This window comes from Dermacentor albipictus, chromosome 3, assembly GCF_038994185.2.
Source record: "Dermacentor albipictus isolate Rhodes 1998 colony chromosome 3, USDA_Dalb.pri_finalv2, whole genome shotgun sequence".
NCBI classification, from domain to species: domain Eukaryota; kingdom Metazoa; phylum Arthropoda; class Arachnida; order Ixodida; family Ixodidae; genus Dermacentor; species Dermacentor albipictus.
This window is the reverse complement of record NC_091823.1, coordinates 99,167,892-99,189,710: the sequence shown is the minus strand read 5'-3', so window position 1 is coordinate 99,189,710 and position 21,819 is coordinate 99,167,892. Positions and strand designations below refer to the sequence as shown.

The following is a 21,819-nucleotide window of genomic DNA, read 5'->3' as shown; positions in this document are numbered from 1 at the left end:
CGCAGTTACGTAACACGAATGTCCATGTGGGTGCTTTATGCAGGGAAGGTGTAGCCGCGTGCGCTTAAACGAGCGAAGCAGGGATCCTTTTCTGCAAGAGCCCATGTTAGGCTATGCACTTCCGGTCTCTCTCCGAGACTCTGAAATTGTGCATAGCTAATGAGGAAGAAAGTGTTAATCCATTGGATGCTTCTTGACGATTTGCCGAGTCCTGTTGAGGCAGGTGGCGCAACGTGGTATTTCGGGCACACAGGTGCACGTTTCATACCTCACAGGTTCCACGAGGCGCCAGCGCCTGCACAGTGCTTTCCACTACCGCTCTCAATGCCATATGTCATGCTGGCTAACACTCGCACGATTTGTTCAGGCTTGCTGGCACACAAAGGCTTGTTAAAATGAAAAGGAAAAAAAAATGAGACACCGCCTTACGCTAATTTGTACAAAGCAGCGCTAATATAGCAGACGTCTTCGCGTTGAGATCACACGGTATGATCTACTGCAGCACCTTGTGGTATAATTCAAAATTTTCTGTACTAAAAGACAATGCATGGATAGAACCACCAAAGGCGTATGAGGACTAGATGCACAACGCGTCGCAAGTTGCTATTTCTTGCGCACTCAAAAGTGGACTGTAGCATTGAAGCCATACCAAGTACAGTAGCATGCGTGCTTATAACAGGGTTCCTACACAGCCGCGAGCAACCTGCTGTCAAACGTAAATAGGCAGCCCTAGAGATTTGGCAAAGCGTCACGCGATGGTTGGCTTCCTTTGTAGCGTCGCATACAGCACATCGAGCGATCGAGTAAGCAGGCAAGTTATGAGAAATATAAATTACGTAATGGAGTGTGTTTGTATGTCTCACGTAAGGGTGACGAGCGGCATTTCGTAGACTCAATTATTTGTTAGAACATATTGCCACATGATGAAAAATCAGTTGATTCTGGCATCACTTAGGAAGCCACGTACGGGGGTCAAAGGGTCCAGTCATTAGGAGAGTTCTTGGTTTCAGCTGCCCTTGCAGGCGTATTATCTCATCAGAAAACTACCTTATGTGAAGCGTCAACATTTTCAACATAAATCTGGCCTGCTGAATTTTTCAGTTCAGTACAAGCGTAATTTCGAACAGCGCTTTGGAGAATTCTTGGACGACTATTTCAGAGTAAGCTTTGTCAGCGTTGACGATGGACTTCAGGTGTTATTATAGCCCATTCCTTAGTCTCATCATTGTGGAACTGCCGAGTAAATAAAACGTGCAGGCTTGATTGTACAGTGTACTTAGTTATACTACTGTGAAATGCATCGACGAATGATAGAGAAGCGGGAGAAAAGCTGCGCTTGTGGTGTGATTCGCCAACTCTTTCATATTCTGATACTTAGGTGAAAATCACAATTGCAGCTGATAATTCTGGAATAACCAATTACTTTGTGTCGCAACGAAAGTGGGAACGAGAGCTCTGTCTTTAGGAGCTTTTAATGTTTTTCAATATTCGATCCTGATTTCACAAACTTCAGTTTGTACTTGCGCGCCAGGAAATTATCATAGACATTTTCCCGGCACCTAAGTTATGCATTGTTGTCTGGATGATACTCATCGGATATACAGAAGCACAAGCGCACCGTTGGTTGCCTCTGAAATGTTAATGTTTCGTGTGCGTGCATTACACATCCTGGTACGTTGGTGGTGTTACTATGCGCATGGAGAACGAATAAGTGCGAAGGGAAGAAATTTTTCATTCCGTTAAGTTGTCGCACGCGCCGATTCTCGCAGCCTCACCGTCGTGGTCTAACCTGGGTGTGCTTATGGCACACCTCTCTCACTGTTTGGCCATTCTATATTTTAGTACCTGAAGCATATACATACATACATACATACATACATACATACATACATACATACATACATACATACATACATACATACATACATACACACACACACACACACACACACAGATATATATATATATATATATATATATATATATATATATATATATATATATATATATATATATATATATATATATATATATATATATATATATATATATATATATATGCACTTTGAACAAACAATGTCTATCGTTAGTGATTTGAAACCAAGATATCTGTGAAACGACTGGCCCAACAACATGCCTGACTATAGTTCTTTAAGTTGCTATCGGCGGCGGGCTTTTGTTTAAACGTACATCTCCATGCACATGGCTTTATCCCATGTTTTAGTGCGTACGCGTTCTCTTCGCGCCACCTTACTTTGCCAAGTAGTTAATTACCACTGTGCAGTTGCACAACGATAGTTCAATGACCCAGTCAGGTGCACTGTTTCAAAAGATTTAGCGTTGTTTATTGCTAAAAAAAAAAAAGAACTTAGTCGCCGTTTGCTTTCCTCCCAACCACATATCGGCGAAGTTTCAAAATATACTGCGGAGTGCAACAAAGTTGGGCGGGCAGAACTTAAAGTAGGTTAATTGGTCCCAGTTTGCAGTTGCATACCACCACGCGGTAATGAACCTCAACGATACGAAGGCTTTGGCGCAGAAATTTGAGCGAGCGTGAGCTAGACCATTTCATTACCATGCAATAATTATTGAAGAAGATGCGCACAAAGTTTTAAAAGCGCAGAGAGGGCATAAGCACGTACCTAGTCCCAAGAGGACACAAAACTTCGTGTGACCAAGTTCTGAAGCTTAATAAACTAGGTTCTAATTTAGTCACATGCGTGTAGTCGCCATCCAGACAACAACAATAAGTGTTATAGTCTTGCGCTGCCGCTATATATAACCGTGTTTTCACTTGCGAGCTAGTTTTTGATGCTTTGGTTGCCCTTTCAGGCGTAGATTATTTTTTATCCTTTTATAATGTTTTGTGGAGAACATTGCGATAACCTCATGCACAGAAATGTCTATTAATTGCAACAGGAATTTTTTGTGTGACAGAAAAGGGCTTTTATTTGCCATCTCGAAGAAACTATTCGACACACGATAGGAAAGACACACTACGCCTCTTTGCTCCTTACTGGAGTAATTGGGAAAAAAAAAACGCGGACAGACCTATATTTACAAACGGATAAGGAGATATATAAATTTGCAAATCACAATTCTTTATAAAAAAAGAAGCCCGAAGCTTACTGCAGTTAGCAAGAGGTAAATTAGGGGAAGAAACCAGTGTGCGTGTGAGCGGAGTTCTTTCTATGCCTGACTACTAATAAAACGTCAAATAAAGCGAAAACAAAAACCCTGTACAGCTGATGTAAAAGCACTTATTGATGTTGTGAACTTCGGACTAAAAGATAACTGAAAAGTATTTTGAGTGTAAAATCAACTTATACAAATGGATATCACGGCGTAATAAGAGTTTGGGTCAGGCAAGTTAATTCATTTCAAATGAAAAGGTCGAGCAGCGGTAAAAGAGCACGGACAATTAAGGGACTCAGAATGAAAAGGGCGCGCACACTCTATACCCATCCTGTTTTACGATGCCGTTCTTTGTCAATGCATTTTTTACGCATTGCTCGTCGTATGCCTCAAGCATGCAGTTGTTCTTAGCACAGTAGACCTTCCCTCACACTTTCCTCGGTTCTCCATGTCCTGTGATGGATGGTAAAAGTGTCTTTTCGCCGAAGTGGCACGGTTGATCAAATTCCATTTCGTGTCATATTCCAAGGAGGTGTCAGGGGACTTGCAGTGCTTATCGTAAGGAAAATGTAAATGCTTTTCGCTGTTTTTGCTCTTGCTTTGAATAGCCACAAGAACATGACGAGCCGTTTTATTAGGTCCTTGAAAGTGTACGAGGTGGTACTCCATCAAGTTAGCTATTGCTTTACAATTCCATTACCGACGGCAAGCGGCTTCCGCAGAGAAAAAGATGTGTAAAAAAAATGCTTCATCAAAATATGATACGCAATTGAAGGTGTAATCGCCACACATTAGTGGCGGGTGTACCTGTTGTAGGCAGTTTTTTCTAGAACGCTCACATCGAAAACATTGGGTTTTCAGCCTGCTTTCCAGACAATAAGTCGCTGACGATTTTTTGACAGATTAGGCAGCACATTTGTTGGTGGTCGATGGTATAGGTTGTCTTTCAGGCGGGAGGATGGAAGAGCTCAGTGTAAGTGCCTTTGCAGAAAAGAGGGGACCGCTCTAATTACAACACTTTGTGCATCCCTAACTAAAAAAAAACTAAGTTTTTGTTAGAAGCGCGTTTGCTGCAACAAACATTCTGCAGCGCATTGCAGAAATTTTGTTGAAAGAACCATTGAGATTGTTGGTGCTTTTGTAAAAAACTAGGAATGGAGTAAGCCGAAATGCTGTTTACCTCAATTTCTCCACAGTAGTCTATACATAAGTGTACAGCAGAACAACACGACCTATCTTTTATGTTGGACTCCTATGCCGACAGTTCACATATTGTAGGTTAATGCATAGGCAGCTGACGTTTCTAAAATTCTTTTTCATTATACAAATCGCAAGTCATCTGCTGTTCCCCCACTCTAGTGACTTTACAACTGAAACCTAGCCGATTTTCTGCTTGGTCAGGCTGCCTGTTGCTTGGGTCATTGAGTTGTCCTTGTACCATAACACACTGGCTGCATTGTTTTTATCGCTGTAGGTATGATTAAGTTCAGTTCAGTTCAGTTCACTTTATTACCTTAGAGGTCTCCCGCAGAGGCATTACATAAGGGGTGGGTTTTTATGCAATAGCAAAAACATCGTGAGAGATAATCATTTAACAAAATGGTCGGTTACTAGTTCTGTAAATGAAAATGGACAAGTGGCAGTAGCGATATAGGGGCGAAGACCATTCCAGTCTGTGGCAGTTCGAAAGAAAAAGGAGTCGCATGATAAGTGGCATGACTGTTAGTTATACCATCTTCTACTCAAGCTTGTGCTGCTACACAATAAATCATGGTCAAGCCATCTTCTTTTTAACGCGACAGCGTTAAGGAGCTCGTGTCGCAGAAAAGCCGGTGTCGTCGGCGTCGGTGTCGGCATCGGCGGCGTTGGCCGTGGGCGATAAATCGCAGCAGGCACTTCATGAATAAAAATTTCTTGCAAGATGGGCTGGGTGGGAATCGAACCAAGGTCTCCGGAGTGTGAGACGGAGACGCTACCACTGAGCCACGAGTTCGATGCTTCAAAGCAGTACAAGAGCGTCTGTAGTGAATGCAGTGTTGCCTTAGAAGCGAGCTGTTTCTAAGGCTCAGGCGTGCGTCGCTTGCTCAGGCGCACATTTCGTTGCCGCGCCGAACGCTGCGTTGCTCGACGCTCACCGCGTCCGATGCGGGGTGCGTAGTCGCTGCGCCGTAGCCCATTGTCTTACACCCCTTGGTGGGTCGGCAGGAACGCTGTCGCATTCCACTCTTGAAGGCGAAGCTTAAGCGTCCTCCAATTTTTTGATTGATTTATTGTTCTGCGAAGGCCTCAAAAGATATATTTCGCTGTGTGTTAATTTTTCAGAACAGGGGGTGCATGTATCAGTTTAACTGCGGTCGTTGTGGCCCCGTAACAAAGGCATATCATATTTTCATTTATTTGGAAACTGAAGAGTACGTGTCCTATTTTCGGCGCTCTTCCATGTCAACCTTGCTGGAGACTCCAGTGACGTAATTCATTGTTGGCTATGTGACAGTACAGAAATGTACTTACCTGCCAAAACCAGAATTAAAAGCGAGAAACGATGTTCTCGCAGGAATATTCACTCGCTTACCTACAGGTACAGAAATAGCCGTAGTACCTTAGCATGCCCCCCTATAATTGCCATCGGCCATACAACTTTCAATACGCGGATACTCATCCGATCCATATCACTCGTGAAATGTGTCCTAACAAAAGACAAATAGGTGAAGCCCTTTGAGACACCATGTACGGAATTGTACACTTTGTACACGCTATACACATTGTGAACTCGCACATTTTGCACCTATACCGGAGAACTCGGAGGTCACCGAGAAAGGCCTTCATCCTGCAGTGGACACAAAATTAAGTTATTGATGATGACTATGAAGTTGTTTGCTTTGTTGTTAGTTATGATGATGACTTTTTTTCTGATCATTTGAATATCATGCACCCCTCTGACTTCCCCTATACTGCGAGAACTCAGAAAAGCAAAAAATAAGATTTTTGCTTTATAAGAACAGTTTACTGCATTCTTTAGAGCACTGCTCTGTGCCTAGATTTCACTATAGCGTTGAGTCGCTTATTCCACTTTCTGTAGCTGCCGCTATAGCCTTCGGGGAAACAACGGGATGATCTCCACCTACAGTGGCTCACCACCACTTCGCCCTCCCACGTCATTCTTTTTTTGTCTTTTTTTCTCACATTCTGATTGATTTGAGGCGGCACCCATATGCTTCAACGAAAACAAACCCTCCATAGATTGCTCCAGGACATTTTTTTTCTTTCTTTTACAGCCATGGAGATAACGCGTGCGTGCGGGGAGGGGGGGGGGGGGGTCAGAAAGATACACAACCAGTCAAGCCTCGAAGTATCTCCGGATCGTGTTCAGAATAAGGTGAGTGGAAGAAATCGCCATTTTCACTTCTTTACTACCCCATCTTCACCGCCGAAAAAGCTTGTCACAAACCATTTCTTTATGAAATGTCTTGATTTTTCAATGCATTCATACAAAAGAAGCGTAGTTCCAAGACTTGAGTTTGTCCCCACTTCACAGTGCAGCAAAAATAAATTGCGCGTGTGAAATCTTTTTATATATGGTGTTTTCTTTAGTGAATACGTTGTTTTTGCTTACTGCCTGCTGATGCAGTTAATCATGGTGGGAGACAACGACAAAACTGAAACGGGAAACTTATTTTTACTTTTATTTCAGTACTCAGAAGCAGGCTCTGCTTTTTTAGAATGTCTGTCTGTCTTTCTGTTCGTCTGTTTTTGTTTTCAGAAGCCTCTCGGTTTTCTTTCCCTCGCTCGGCGGGAATGCGCTCTGTGGCGAGGTCACCTAAAAGTCGACATAGCGCCTGGAGACAGTATCTTCTTTCTGAAGTCGCTGCCTCTCTCGAGTCCGATGTCCTTGCGATAAATAAGGAGGTTCCTTTTCCATCTACCGAAGAAAAAAACCAAGAACTAAAAAAAAATGAAACAAAACTAGGGGAAGGAGCTAGTCCCATCTCCTACATTTTCAATTTTCGCATTCGATAGAGAAAACGTGCCTTGTTCTGCAGGCAAGCACTTTTTTTTTTAGAGGTAACAGCCTGGTGGGGGTTGCCGTGCTCAATTTCGGGAACGACTTTCGAGTATATGCCACTGAGGCAACTTCGAGGATTTATATAACAATCAAATATGTTGATTGATTGATTGATTGATTGATTGACAGAAAATAGAAAAGCCTGCTAGCTGATCGCACTGTAACTGTCTTGCGCGTGGCTGAAACCTGGAAATCGGTCAGCACTGAGGGCAAGGAGGAGAAGCAATGGAAAGACGTCAGAGATAGGAAGGAAGAGATTCAGGTGTATGAGAACCACTGGACCTACACTTTCGGGACATTTATCAAATCAGAGAACGTCGTCATAGGCCGGCATGGTGGGGGCGCCCTCTCTACTCATGATAGTGATCGGAGTGACAACGAGACGCTGCGGGATTGACAGCGGCAATTACTTTAATGCCGGCTCACTTTCGTGGCTCGCGGCGCTCTGTCCAGGAATCAGTTTTCGTACTGGAATAGATAAGTTAATTAGTTGGAGATTTAGTATTTCGGGGGTTATTTTCACTTCAGCTTTACTTGTGTCATTTTTTACACGTTCGCTAACGGCCAAACATCGGACTTGTAATTAGCATTTTACGTGAATACGATGCGCATGCTGTCGCACCCGCTTCTGCAACATAGAATTCGGCGACGAATATCATGATTGGTTGCATAACTGTAGGTTAAGACAGGTTGTGAACAGAAAGGGCTCAATTGCCAAGTCGCACTCAGAAACACAGAGGTATCATATTAGAAACGGAATAGGTATTTTCATACATCTCTTCATACACCCCATATTATATGTAAAGCCAGCCTCCCGAAAAGAACAAACGTACACAAAAAGAGGTAGACATGCAACGCAAGCAACAAATTCACTCGCTTGCTCATGAATTCTTAAAGAACACATTACATTACACAATCGGTGATTTCATGCAGATGATTTATGTAAATAGGTAACAAATAATTATACCGGTTTCGACATGGTATCTTGGTATTTCTTGCCACTGATTCTTCAGGATCATTTATCCGTCAGCAGAAACAAACACACGGACAACCGCCAAGGAATCGTTGATGACGTGCGGTTTACCGAGTAATACAAACGCAGGAATCTAGCGCTGACCAGCAGCAATCAGGAACGCATACAGGTTTTGCTGGGGCAGCCAAGGTATCCCGACGACGCGGTCGCGGGAGAACCAGAACCGCCTTCTGAGTATCCATCAACGCAAGAAGTTAGATGGCCTTGGCTGCCACTCCCATGCGCCTTCAGTGGGACGAATTGAGCAGACGGGCAAACAGGAGGAGGTTTTGTTATTTGACTAATGCAAACAATTGCTCCAGTCCTGCTGCAGGAAACGACCGTATGAGCAGGCCTAGGAGAACGGCAGCCAAACATAGACCGAGGCTCATATGGGGGTCTCGCTTTGTGTCTTTGCTCCGAAGATAAACTCTAGCAGACCTTTTTGATACCTATCCTCTTTTTCTTCCTTTATTTCGTCTTCTGTTTGGATCCTGCAGTCGAGCTGTATGCAACCGGCATTGTGGTAGCAATGACCAATGTGATCCCATGCGTGCAGGTTTTATGCCTTGTTGTGTTCTGTGAGAGCCTGCACACATTGCGGGCGGACCCTTCGTAGAAGGCATGTGAAAACGGCTGAATAGAAAGGGATGAACTAAAGTATGAGGAAAAAAGGTCAAAAGTAAATGTTGAGGAAGAGAACAGAAGAACGTAAGAAAATATGCGGGTTGTTATTAATTATTAACCCCAAATCTCACAGAAAAAAAAAATCAGAAGGTGTCACTATACTGCTGTGAATATACAAAATAGGTTTCCAGTTTAATTGTAGCTAAGATATTTTTAACTCAGATATTGTATTCACCTTTTAAATATGCCACTTCATGGATTAAGCTGATCGTTGATATATGACAAGCCACTCTCTTCTTTATTGAGTTCAACATTTAACCATCCCCCTACATTTCGCGTGGAAGGTTCATAGGTATATCACATATATATTTTGCTGTTCCGAAACAGAATCTTGGGTCACAAATGTGTGCCACTTATAAGCGTCCAAGCTTCTATTGTTCATGCTCGGAATATATATAATTTTTATATAACTACAATTTTCGCTATCGAGGAGCTCTTCAGATGAGATGCAAACAAACTTCTGTGGAACTAAGACTCCTCAACTCACTGCCATATATCCCGTTAATACTGAGGCCAATCATTCATTATTGCTTTTTAAACAAAATTGGCGTTGATGTTGCAGTAAAAAGACAGAAACTGGTTTGCAGGTGTAGGTAGTACATCGGCACGTACATTCCACACACACACACACACACAAACACACACACACACACACACACACACACACACACACACACACACACACACACACACACACACACACACACACACACGCACGCACACGCGCACGCACACGCGCACACACACACACACACACACACACACACACACACACATATATATATATATATATATATATATATATATATATATATATATATATATATATATATATATATATATATATATATATATATATATATATATATATATATATATATATGTATTGCAGTGCTAGAACACATCAGGGTGCTCGAATATATAAATGGTCTTTTTAGCTCTTGTGAGGACCAGCGCTTAAAATGGTGCCTGCAGCTTGACATACATGATCGGGCACAGCAGATTGCTGCAGCCAAGTTGGAGCCCCAGCGTTTTCCTCTCTCCCACAACCTTTTCCGAAAGGCCATTTAGAAGGCAGTGAAGGCTGTGAAGGCCCCTGTGAAGGTAATGGCTACGCCAGCACAAACATCGCCAGAATGTAACCATGGTAGTATGACGATGACCGCGAGATGGGTGTGGACGCCGGGATGCGCATAAAATCTCCGCCCATCGGAGACTGTAATTAGCGTTTTCCCTAAATTGTTTTCGGCAGTGCTTCACAGAAATTGGTCTCAGACGATGCGAAAAAAAATGAGGAAACACGGCTTTAACTGCTTAAGTATGGCTTTTAAGAAGAGTAGCGTGCTCTAACATGGAGGAGCGCAAATAGGTTTTCAAGCCAAAGCGATCAAGTGGATGGATTGTCGTTGCATGTGCATACTTTTGGTGAAAGGCGTTTGTAGTGAGATGGCTACCATGTAAGTTCTTCCCGTGTTTTTCCCTTTCTAGTAGTGCTTTGCGGACTCGTCACCTGCTAGCCGCTTCTCGGACACCATTAGCTTTACGCAAACATTTCTGCTTATCTGAAAGCATCCATTCACCTCGACAAACAAAGTATCCACACATGTGTCGTATACTTCCCTTAGTTTTACAAAGGTTGTTTTACCAGTTTGCGGTTTTGTTTCATCCGATCCGTTCCGATTCAAGGGGGTCGTTAACGCCACTCTCTGCTGGAACATCCAGCCTTAGGTTGATTGCTTTGGCAACCTGTAGTAATTACTGTTGGCTGTATAATTTCACCATTGAGTGAAGATGAGTAACTGGTGTCGTTTCCATGCGTCAAGGTCTCCTTAGACTGCAACAGTATTAATATAAACAGTGAACTGCCATTAACGAAGCTGCAATGATCGCCAATGGTTGACACAAAGGTAGTGATAAACGCTGGGGACAAAGCATGTTTTTAGTTTAGCTGGTGCTTACTAACGGACGTTAGAGCGACGAGTAAAATGTGGTCCCTACTAAAAAAACGTATTCCCGATGATTCTCATATCCAATATTCCCATATGACACAAAGAAAAAACAGGCTTGTATTCAATTTTTTCGTTGATTCATATTTAATTAATTCAGTTATTTATGAATACTCTAGTTCCGGTTAGCGAGCATAGTAAGATGGTAATAAATCACACATACAATAATACCTTTACGAAAAATTGGTGTGGTTCTGTTCTCTTACCGATTTTGGAAAATAAATAGAAGGCAAGTTCACTTGTCGAAACGTTGGCTCCTGCTTTCTCCCTGTTTTAGTTTTGATCATCGTCTTATGCGTTCGTTAATGTGTTGATGTTCGGCCATGCCATTGTCCTGTGTAGTAACATGACGAGAAAGAAACAACTGTAGACAGATTCATCTTAATGCGACCTGTTAATGCCTGATACAAAAATTTTCAACGTATGCACGTATATGACATCCCGCATGTTTCAAATCGGATTGCTGAATATGGGATCATTGTGAAGGTATCATTTTCTCCCAGGAGGATTGTTCGCATATTTGCTCTGTATTTAAAATAAGTTCTATAATGCTGCCATGGACTGCACTTCCGGTAAGTGATTGTCGACAGCAGGGAACTGATGACATTCTAATATAAATACGCTAGAAAAATTGTGCTTCAATGCAGCCTTGTTGTCAACGTGCTTTGAACCATATGCCTGCACTCAATTATATAGAAACAGGTACTTCTATAAGCTCGAATGAGCACAGTCAGTTCAAATAGGCTCTCATCTACTCAGAGAGCTGTGTATTTTGCTATCTCGTGTTGTATACTTAAATATAATCTACACCTGTTATCTTGTTCAAATTAAATGACTTATGTAATCGGTTCTTGGCAAAACATGACTTCAAATACCAAAAGTATGGAAAGCACATCTTCGCCTCAGGTTCAATTCAGAAAGTACCAAAACATAAATAAGAAAAGTGAATACCTTGGTTATAATTTTCAATTTATCTGGACGCCTCACTAGTTTGACCTATACAGCCAACCTGCGTAAGCGCTTCTAACTTTGTCGTGTATTCTAAAGTACCTTTATAGCCAAGTTCATATGCACCGGAGTCTGGGGCAAGCTGTATATTATTTGTATAAAATGATTTTGTTAGTCTATGGCGCTAGCAAAATGTGTATTAGAGGAATAGTAGCACAGGTTTGTGAGCAGTGGATGAAGCAACATATTTGGCAAACTTAAAGGAGGAGGAGGAGAAGGGGATAAAATTTAAAGTTTATTGACTTATGTTTTATGTTTAGGCTATGTTTATCTTACATCCGATCACTAAATCATCTGTGTGAACTACTGATGTTCTCATGCAGCCAAAACAGAATACATCCGTTCCGCTTACATGTGTGCCTTCGCAGTTTTGCTCCGGTCGTTCTGGAAAAGGCACTTACGGGAAATTTTTGATGGCAAGTCTTTCGTTCAGTCGAGCTGGTTGCCTTACGTTGTAAGCAGGGCAACTTCTAGTACAAATGAGGAATAACAGTGCCCATTATTGAGTCTTGGTGAGAAGAATAAATGGAAAAAAATATAAGGTGCAGTATTTTGCGTACTATAAAAACCGTGATAAATAAAGAAGTAGAACGCGCTGAAATGTCATTACCGTCCACTTGCAGCCCATTTCCCGTCTAGGTGCTGTCGGCAAGCCAGACACTCATATGGGCCCTAAACATGTAGGTAGGGTGATTTAGGCATTTCCGAGCCCATTTCCGTCAAACGAGTGGTTGACTTCTCGTAACTAACTCAATACCAGACTAAGAGTGCGCAAACTGTCGCTTGGGCTGTAAACGTAAGATGTGTGCTTTATATTACGGGTCAAGCACCAGCATTTCTCCCTCACATGTTCTAACCCCAGCCTGAGGGGTTTTCCCCGGGTTGCTTCAAATTGCCTATTTAGGCTGACGTCCACTGGAATGCGTATGACTGAGTTCAGATTTGTTTCAGAGGTCGTCTACTCGCGGGCAACTTTCTGTGGCAATGAAGGGATTGCTACGAAAACAAATTGCGAGCAAGCGAGAGCACTTCTGAAAAACAGACTCGCATTTCAATCCGAACTAGTTTAGGCAGAGAAAGACAAAAAGTAAACACCTTATTTACAACAGCTGAATAGGAAAATTTGCATCACTGTGTCTTAAGGTTGACTTGTGTTTGCGGATTTTTATTTCCGACAAGCGCCGCAGTGGTTACCGGGGGCAGAAAAAAAAATAACGTATCTTTCGTTGATATTTGGAGTCAATTAAGGTGACCACGAAAAGTACGAGACGTATTAAGGATGTGTTGTGATATGAAAACAATTTATTTAGCCAACCCCTGAATAACGCTGTGAGTGCTACGGCTTGAAATCTGGAGTTCCCTGCACACTACTTCTACGCGCACTCCAACGAAAAGATGGCCTTCGTTCTTTGCTTCAAACGGTTGTACTATGAAAACCAGTCGTCTCGCTTGTTTCCTTTCAATAAATTCTTCGTACAAAAAATCAGACATCCGCCCATTCGTAGCAACTGCTACAAAGGAAGCCCATACGGGTTCCTCGAAAGAAAAGCCTCGCAATCGAAGAAATAATTCATCCTGGTCCGGGACTCGAATCCGGGACCACCGCCTTTCCGGAGCAGCCGCTCTACCATCTGAGCTAACCAGGCGGCTAGCAGATGGTAGGGCGAAGTAAGCAAATGCAAGAGTTTGACATAATAGTTCTGCGGAAAACCCGCAAGGTGGAGAGAATTAATGAGGGTAAATCATCCACCCGTTTGTAGCAATTGCTACAAACGGGTGGATGTTTGAGTTTCCCTTCATTAATTGTACGGCTGATGTCAGATGTGGTGCCTGCGCTGACTGAGGCGTGATTGATAAAATGGAGAGCCGTCGACCGACGTCCTCATGAACGAACTGCTTGATCTGAATCAACAATGCAGTCTGGTCACACACAGCAGTTCTGTTCCAAGGGGCGTCGATTGTGGACGCGTTGCTTGCGCAGTTCGTCGAAACTCTAGCAGAAGCTAACATGTACGACGGTTTGTGGGTCTTTGGGTAGTAACATTTGAAATGCGTCATCGGCTATTCCTTTGCGGATTTGCTTAATTTTATCTAAGTCGTGCATCGACGGGCTTATACGCTTACGCAAGTCGGCGACGTCTTCAGTATAACTGGCGAAGTTCTAAGCGGGTTGTCGAGCGCGTTCACGAAGTTGTTGTTCTGCGCAGAGCTTGCGGGTCGCGGGGTGGCCGAAGATTTGCTGAAAAAGTCTTGAACGACGCCCAGTTATGAATCTCGGCTTCGGGATTTCGGAACCAGAGACTGGCGATGTCGGTCAAGTAAAATATTACACTGGTCGGCCTAGTGGCATCGCCCCATTGCGCTCACCCTCTGGTAAGTTCCTGACCAATCCTCGGCATCTTGGTAGTAAGTCCCGCTGAATATCGGTGGGCGACGCTGAAGCAGCACGCCGAGACAGACAGTGGCCTGAGACTGCAAGCATTGTGTGGTGGTTTCTTCCGGCATCGCTAAGGCTGAAGATAAGGTATGGCTTCGTATTCCCAGGTAGGGAGACTGAAAGACTACTCCATGCCTTCTAAGGGGGTTTATTTACAAGCAGGGCTACGTAACAAAAGCCTTGGCCTAAGAACGTCGGTTGCTATCGCGGGCTTTCTGGGCTCTCGGACCTCGTCGTCTTCTCTGAAGAGTTCCTGGCTATCTTCCCCACTACAAATATAATTGGAGCCCGTGTCAGATATGAAGCTGATGAGAACATATACCCGTGTCGGCCATGTCAACGTTTGCACCGCCTTCTCTTTGTCGGCGTTTCAAGCGCTTGCGCATTTCCTTTCCGTGCGCTTCCCCGTGGTTGCGGTCCCATCGAAATGCCACACGCATTTACTTTCATCCGGCTCCTCTGGGTGGTGGCCCGGTCATCCACGCGAATGTATATAAATATTACGGTAAACGTGTTCGTGCATTGTTGAAATGTCTTTGTGACCTCTGTGTCGTGTGCGAAACAGCTTCACTGGTCATCGATCTGCACAGAGTGGAATGGTTCATGGATGTTTCGAATGTTTTCTCGGACTTACATTTATTAGCTCTCTTATGTTTGCTTGGCTACTGCTTTCCTCAGCTATTTGAACAAATATTGTCACTTGCTTCCAAGGGTTCCATATGGCGCACTGAAGAGCCAATGCAGAAATTTAGATTGACCTCCTGAGAAGCTTTCTGTGAAAACGGCATCAAGGTGCAGCCACCAGTTTACCCCAATCTTCGAGATTCCTTGTTCTAAGAGCTGATTTTGTTCTCTTTTTTTGTTTCAAAAGTAGGAGTAAACGTATGAAAAAGGTGTAATTTCCCCCCATCTTGACTTTTGCACTGCTATTGCTAGATGCACGATATTAACACTACGCAAACGTGCGCTATGCTTTAATGACCTAGTTTGCGAGTGCCGGCTGACTTTATAATTGCATAAATTTCGATTCATGTTGTTCTTGTTTTTCTACCTCAAGGGCACACTCTTTAATAAGGAATACACTGTGAGCCTTACGATGCCTATAAATATTTAGCTGGCAAAATGTACGCAGATCTTGACGGTATTTGTTGTTGTTTTTGCCACCTAGTTCACTGAAACAAGCATAAAATTATTGTTTCCGTGGTTCTATAAAACGAGAAGCGAATAGGGTTGGAATAAAAATAGGGTTGTTGCAAAAGAAGAACATAATATTCTGTGCACGGAATACAATGTCCCATGTCAAATCTAGCTTTATGTAGTGGTACTCTGTCTGGAGAAAAAATAGATGCTGTGCCCATCTGCCTCTGGAAACCACTGTTCCCACAAGAAATGTGGCATGGCGTGACAGGTGTTGAGCGTGTGCAGTAGTGGCACGCGGAAGCGGCTGCCACTGGAATTTGAGGTTCTTGCGGTTTTTCTTCAAACGCCTTCGAACAGACATGACAGTGAATACACTGACACGTGAGGGAAACGTATTGGCTGGAAACCTAAGGGGAAGTAAAGGAAAAACACATAACGCATACTGGCTAAGGGAACAGAAGATTTAATACAACTTTAGGATACAGAAAACGGGTGACAACGTTTTTTTTAAAGAAAAAGAAAGAGAGATATGCTTTGTTGTTCTATAAGTCAAGGTCTTAGCCTACCTCAAAAGGCCGAGTTTGTTGTTTACGCTAAACAATATGTTTCTTGGCTACTTACTGCTTCAAAGCAAGAGCCACTCGGCCACAACTGGTCTTTTGTGTGCAGGACATGTTCACTGTTGCGCAGTGCTTGTTATTGTGCCCTCTTTGAGGACGCTCTCTCTAACGTTAAAACCGACGCTCATGTTGAGAATATTTATCTTCTTGCCCACAGCATTACCTTTCTCTTGAATTTCCATAGGTGCGAGTGGCTCCTTTTTTGTATGTGGCTTCTTTCCAGTGTGACTATTTTCAAACACGTAACTTGATAAAAACGCCGCGTGCTGTCTGTTGAAAATTTTGTAAGGAAATAGGACAAACCTATAGTCATGTTTAGTGTCCATATATATGTTCATAACGCGCCATTGCAGGGTAGCTATACAGGTGCATCTTATGCAGTGCACCACTGAGGTATACTGTGATCAGGTGCCCTAAAAATTTCTGTTAGTTACCGTAAGCCACATGACCGCACTGAAGTAAGGCTTATTGTGTATGTCAAGACCCCTGGGGCGTACCGCAGTGTTTAGAAATAACACTTCGTTTAGCAAAGTAATGGAGCAAAATAGCATTCTCTGTGCTACGTGGTCCACCATGTTCACACTTTGCTATTCATTTAAAGTTTATTGATATCAAGCTGCGTCATCACATGTTTTGGTACTGTCTCTGAGATAATAACTTCAGTTTCAAATTGAGTAATTTACATGAACACTGTTTTCTCATATAGGGAGTTCAGACGGCCCTGTGACACATCGCAGATCGCGATCTAATGATTTCATCACGTGGGTACCGTAGGTGACAAAATTAGCTTTATCAGATGTCGCCATTCGAAAAAAACTACAAAACAAATGTGAACGGCGTAATGGTACACTTGACACCATGTCTTAAATTTGAAGGCATAGCACAAGAGCTTCTGCTTGAAGTATATACTGTAGGAATAAACATGCATGTCCGACATCAATAAGCATTGCCTTCCAGTGTTTGTGGCATCCTACGTCCCAGCGCTTCCATCTTCCCCACCCACTTTCTGGCTCACGGTTGTGAAAAGCAAACGCTTTCCTTCACCCCAATGATTACGCAGCTCTGCCGTTTATCTTGTGACACGCTTGCACGAATCTCCCTCAGAGGGTTAGGTAAAGGCAAACTACATTAGGTAGCACAATTATATCATTTGTCAGCGCCAACTGCGATGGGTTTTCTTATTCCCCTTTTTACGTAAGCATCATTCAAAACATAGCGCTCGACTGGTTTGCAAAAAAAATGTAGACGGAGGATTGCTATCAAACTTTCATTCACCAAAGACGAAACACGCGCAGGAAATCACATTCAATAAAGGGATACACGGAGCTCGGCGTTTCTTCGATAAGAAACCGTCGGGGCCATAATTCCCAGCCCGTACCTCTTCACTCCTTTACTTTAAAGGCTTCCTCCGGTACTTTCTCTGCATATTCAAGAAAATGAGATGCACATTTTATACAAGCCGAGCAAGGATTGCTTTAAAAATTCGGTCATAACAAATGTCGGGCCATTGTGGAGCAGATGCAGTGTCTGCGTGGCGGAATTGGCGCTAGGAAATACATGGAAGAGAAGACGCAGATTGGGACGGCCCGGAATTCACCGTCAACGCATAAACGACGACGATTGCACGCAGTGGGGCATTATGTGCGCCGCCCACTGGAATGAAAAAATACAGTGGCAGCCTGGTGAAGGCACATCATGAGAAGAAAACGTGCGGCCTAAATCGTTCAACTCTGAAGAAAGACGATGCTGAGAGCCCTTCAGACAGCAGCCACGGAAAAGTGGCGCGTGGCACACTAGCAGCACTCAGCGCCACGCGCAGCAGCGGCGCTTATTCGATGCAGCGCATGTCGCCGCACCGTTCGCTGCAGGCGTGCGACGAAAAAGAAAAGAAACAATAAAGAAAATGTCATAACAGAATGCCAACCACTGAATCAAACAAACTAGCAAGAATTCAAAATTCTTCAAACGGCTGATGTGGCCTCACAAGTCTACGTGGTAGGAGTAGTCGAATGCCAATGAGCGTGACGGTAAGGTAGCTCAACACGAAAGTTCCGTCACGTGTTCCTGCAATCGATGCTTAAGTGGCACTAATTTTATAGCTGCTTTTTTCGGTATAGTTCTTTTTTTCAAGACCTAACAAATATCAAGGAATCTTAATAAAGGACAGCAGCGGAAAGGACTGACAATAAAATGGGACAAATATTGCAATATTAACGAAAAAACATAATGAATACACATAAATAGATAAAAAAGCATGAAGCCGATCCCAAACCACTTTCTTGCGGCCTATCTCTTGACACAATCAATAACAACAGGCCATGGGCGTTTCACATTATTGTACAAACAATAAATACGCGAACTTTCTTAACCCAAGGAACCAATTTGGCAACATTTCCGAAAGCTAAGTAGCTTTATGGTTAACAAATTCTATTTTATCGCGAATTTAATCGAAGTATATGGTGTTACGGGCCAGAAAAACTATTTACTTATGAGGCACGCCTAGTGGGGGACTACGGATTAATTTCGACCACCAGAGTATCATTAACGTGTCCCCGATTTTGCCGCGAAGCACACAATCAGATATACACCAGCATTCGTCATCGAACTTTGTATCCGGCTTTTCATCAACCCAAGAGGATTTCAGAGAGACAATTCTACAAAGGAAGATAGTTTTCAAACTTCCAAACAATATATTTCATGATGAAGACTGCAATATGAAGGCACTTACAGACGCTTCCCTCCATCACCTTTTCCAAACTCATTTCTTTCTACCTGGCGTTATAATTTTGTGGTGCGGGTTGAGATCTCCATCAACCATCGCCCCGACATATGCTGCCCTATTCTATCCAGCTTTGGCGTTGACACCGCTTTGAACACAAGGGCATTTTTCCACTTGTGCGAACAAGACTTCCGCAATTACAGAGAAGGTCAAGGATGACATATGGGTGCGCACTCAGTGCCTGTTATTATTACCTTTTGATAAAGCTCGACAACTTTACAAAACCTCCTATTCACATCTGAAAGCGTCATTATTTTGATGAACAATTCAGCTGCTAAGTCAACGCTTTCGCACAATCTACCGGTGCTCAATTGTGACAGTGACTAAATTTGTGACCATGAACAAAAGCCAGCCGTAAACTGCTTGTGCGAGTTTGTACTTTTAATGTGCTTTGAATTTGCTAGAGATCCTATTGGCGTCGCAAGATAGCAGCCGTCAATGGCGTTCTATGACGCATACACGAGAAACCAATAGCGTGTATGCGCGCAGTGCTTGTGCAATTAGATTTGAACTCCCATATCGAGAATGTACATATCGCAGATGTGATTCATATGGAGAAATTGATATGATGCTATACGCAACAAACGAAAGAAGCAAGTAATGGAAAGAGTCATGTTGTGCGCGGTGAGCGGAAATTTCTAGACATATTAGCTTCGTAAGCGCGAACTTTCAAGTGGTTTGCATATCCTTTAACTTCATGTGTTCCCATCACCAATATCATATATCTTACCTATGAAAGCCCCAGTGGGGTATTACAAAAGAGGGGTGCGAATACAAAAAAAGTTATAAAGTTAGAAGCGTACAACAATACACTCAGAAAGTTTAATATATAGTGATATAGTATACAGCACAATACAGAAAACAATATAAACCATGACATAGGAATATAGGAATGCTGCATATTAAAACTTGTAGCAATAATACATAAGGAATGAACAAATAAAAGAAAAACGTTAACTGAAGTAAAAGGAGCAGCGAATATGGCGGGACGGGAAGAGTAGAGAAAGTGACAAAATGAACGTCCTTGGCGTAAAAACACTGCGAAGTGCCTGACATGATTCCGCTAAGCTTTGTTAGTATAATATAGTCTTTCAAATATGCTTCGTTGCCTTTTAAGCGTCAAGAACTCATTTCAGCAACTTGTTCTTCATATCTAGCCTGCCTTATACTCACTGTTGTATTTCTTCTGGCGTATTTCAAGGCATCGTTAACTAGTTTAGGTTCTGGCAGGTCCTTAGGGAAGCGGACAGGATTATGCACACTCGCGTGCAAGCTCTCCTTCTGACAAAAGTAAGGGAACGTCTCTCGCCTTCTCCTCTTCTCGACACTCACCCGACTCTCTTTCATTGCGTGTCTCACTTGCTATAGAAGAGTGCTCCTTCAGGGCACTTCGCCGCAAGCGAACGCTCCTGTAGGGGAGCCCAGGCGAGAGTTGGCAGTAATGAACACAGGCTAAGACAGTGCGCTTGTCACTCCAAATGGCGACCAACTTCGCACTACCCTTTTTCGTTTTTCCCGAAAATTGGTTCTCCTTCGTTTCCTCTCTGTGTTGTTGGAACCTCATGAGTTCGCAAGAGCTTGCGAGCGCACCTGTTTTTGAGGTTTGGAATAAGGAAACGAAAACCTGAAAAATTCGTCACACAGCTTGGCAGAGCCGCGCGTTGACCGAACTGAGGCGTCTCGTGTCCCGTCGGCTTTCCCACTAATGAGATGTCAACCACTCGACGCGTGCTCGAAGCGATCACCTTTTGTTGACATCTTTCTCCGGCTTTTCGTTTAGGATCACCTTTGCGACATTGCTTATAGCGTTAGCAAGCTTTTTCTGCAAGAAAATTGAATGCAAACTAAAACCTACAAACCTTGCGAAATAATTTATTGCATTCTCTCGTTCTGAGTGCGATCACGTGTCCATCCCACAATGCTGAATCACTTCACTTTGCCTAGGGAAACAAACAAAAGTGGTCGCGTTGCTTCTCGCTGACAAATAAGGAAAAATGAATTTGCAGGTTTGGCAATGCCCATCTCTCTTTAATGCGAAACATTTTATGGCTCATGAGGCGGCAAATCTGTCGTAGTTGTAGGCGTTGGCGGGATCCTGGTGGGCCAAAGATTCATCGAACCCTGAACCTTTGATCGAAATCGAACGCATGCCCTTTGGCTTTCATTAGTGCAGAGGTAATTAGGGCACATTTAATTAAGATATAGTTAATTAGGCCACGCGAACCCACGACCAATGGTAGGAGTCGAACTCACATTTGGCGTTAATTGAGGCGAAGTTAATTCAGGCATAACTAATTCGGATTGAGTTAACTAGGGGACTCGAGCCCATGACCTTTGTTGACAGTAGTACCCTCGACCTTTGGTCGGAGCCTAACCCACGACCTTGCATTGTGGCATGTCTTAGCATTGCGCGGTGGTCGCAATGTTTTCGAATTCATCCACGTAGGAGATAACTAAGTCCCCCTTGAATATTTCCGATAGATATTCAAGCAAGAAGGGCCAGGGCAATTTTAAAGCACTTTACAAGCAGCATGTAATTTTTATCGTCATTATTTCAGCGGAAAACACAAGTATTTGTGTTCAATTTAGTATCAAAAATATAAGAGCCATCAAAATTAACCAAAATCGGCACTTCATTGCAGGATGCCCAACTTTTCTTTATATAATAAATATAGCACAGCCTACCACAGTCGTTCATTATTTTTATGTTTCCTATTAAGGCCAGACATACTGTTTGTTTTTATCAATAATTGTAGCGTACGAATTCTTGCATGAACACTTCTCATTTCGACATTGGCATAGTTATACTGGTATTGTTCATCAATATTCTTTATTAAATGAATTAGAATAAATAAAATATTATTAATGTGAACAAATAATATTGCCTTCAATATTTTTATCGAATTTACTTCAAAATATAGGTTGCAGGCTG

General features: G+C 42.9%; 2 long non-coding RNA genes across 2 annotated transcripts in view; both read left to right on the top strand.

Moving 5' to 3' along the window:
* The window catches only part of LOC139057482 (uncharacterized), a 295,337-nt gene that overhangs the window by 71,004 nt on the left and 202,514 nt on the right, over positions 1-21,819 (top strand). The gene's annotated exons all lie outside the window — the stretch shown is intronic.
* The window catches only part of LOC135901367 (uncharacterized), a 49,795-nt gene continuing 34,420 nt past the window's right edge, over positions 6,445-21,819 (top strand). Inside the window, exon 1 of the long non-coding RNA XR_010564114.1 lies at positions 6,445-6,511. This is a non-coding gene — a long non-coding RNA (uncharacterized lncRNA). The remainder of the gene's footprint in view (positions 6,512-21,819) is intronic.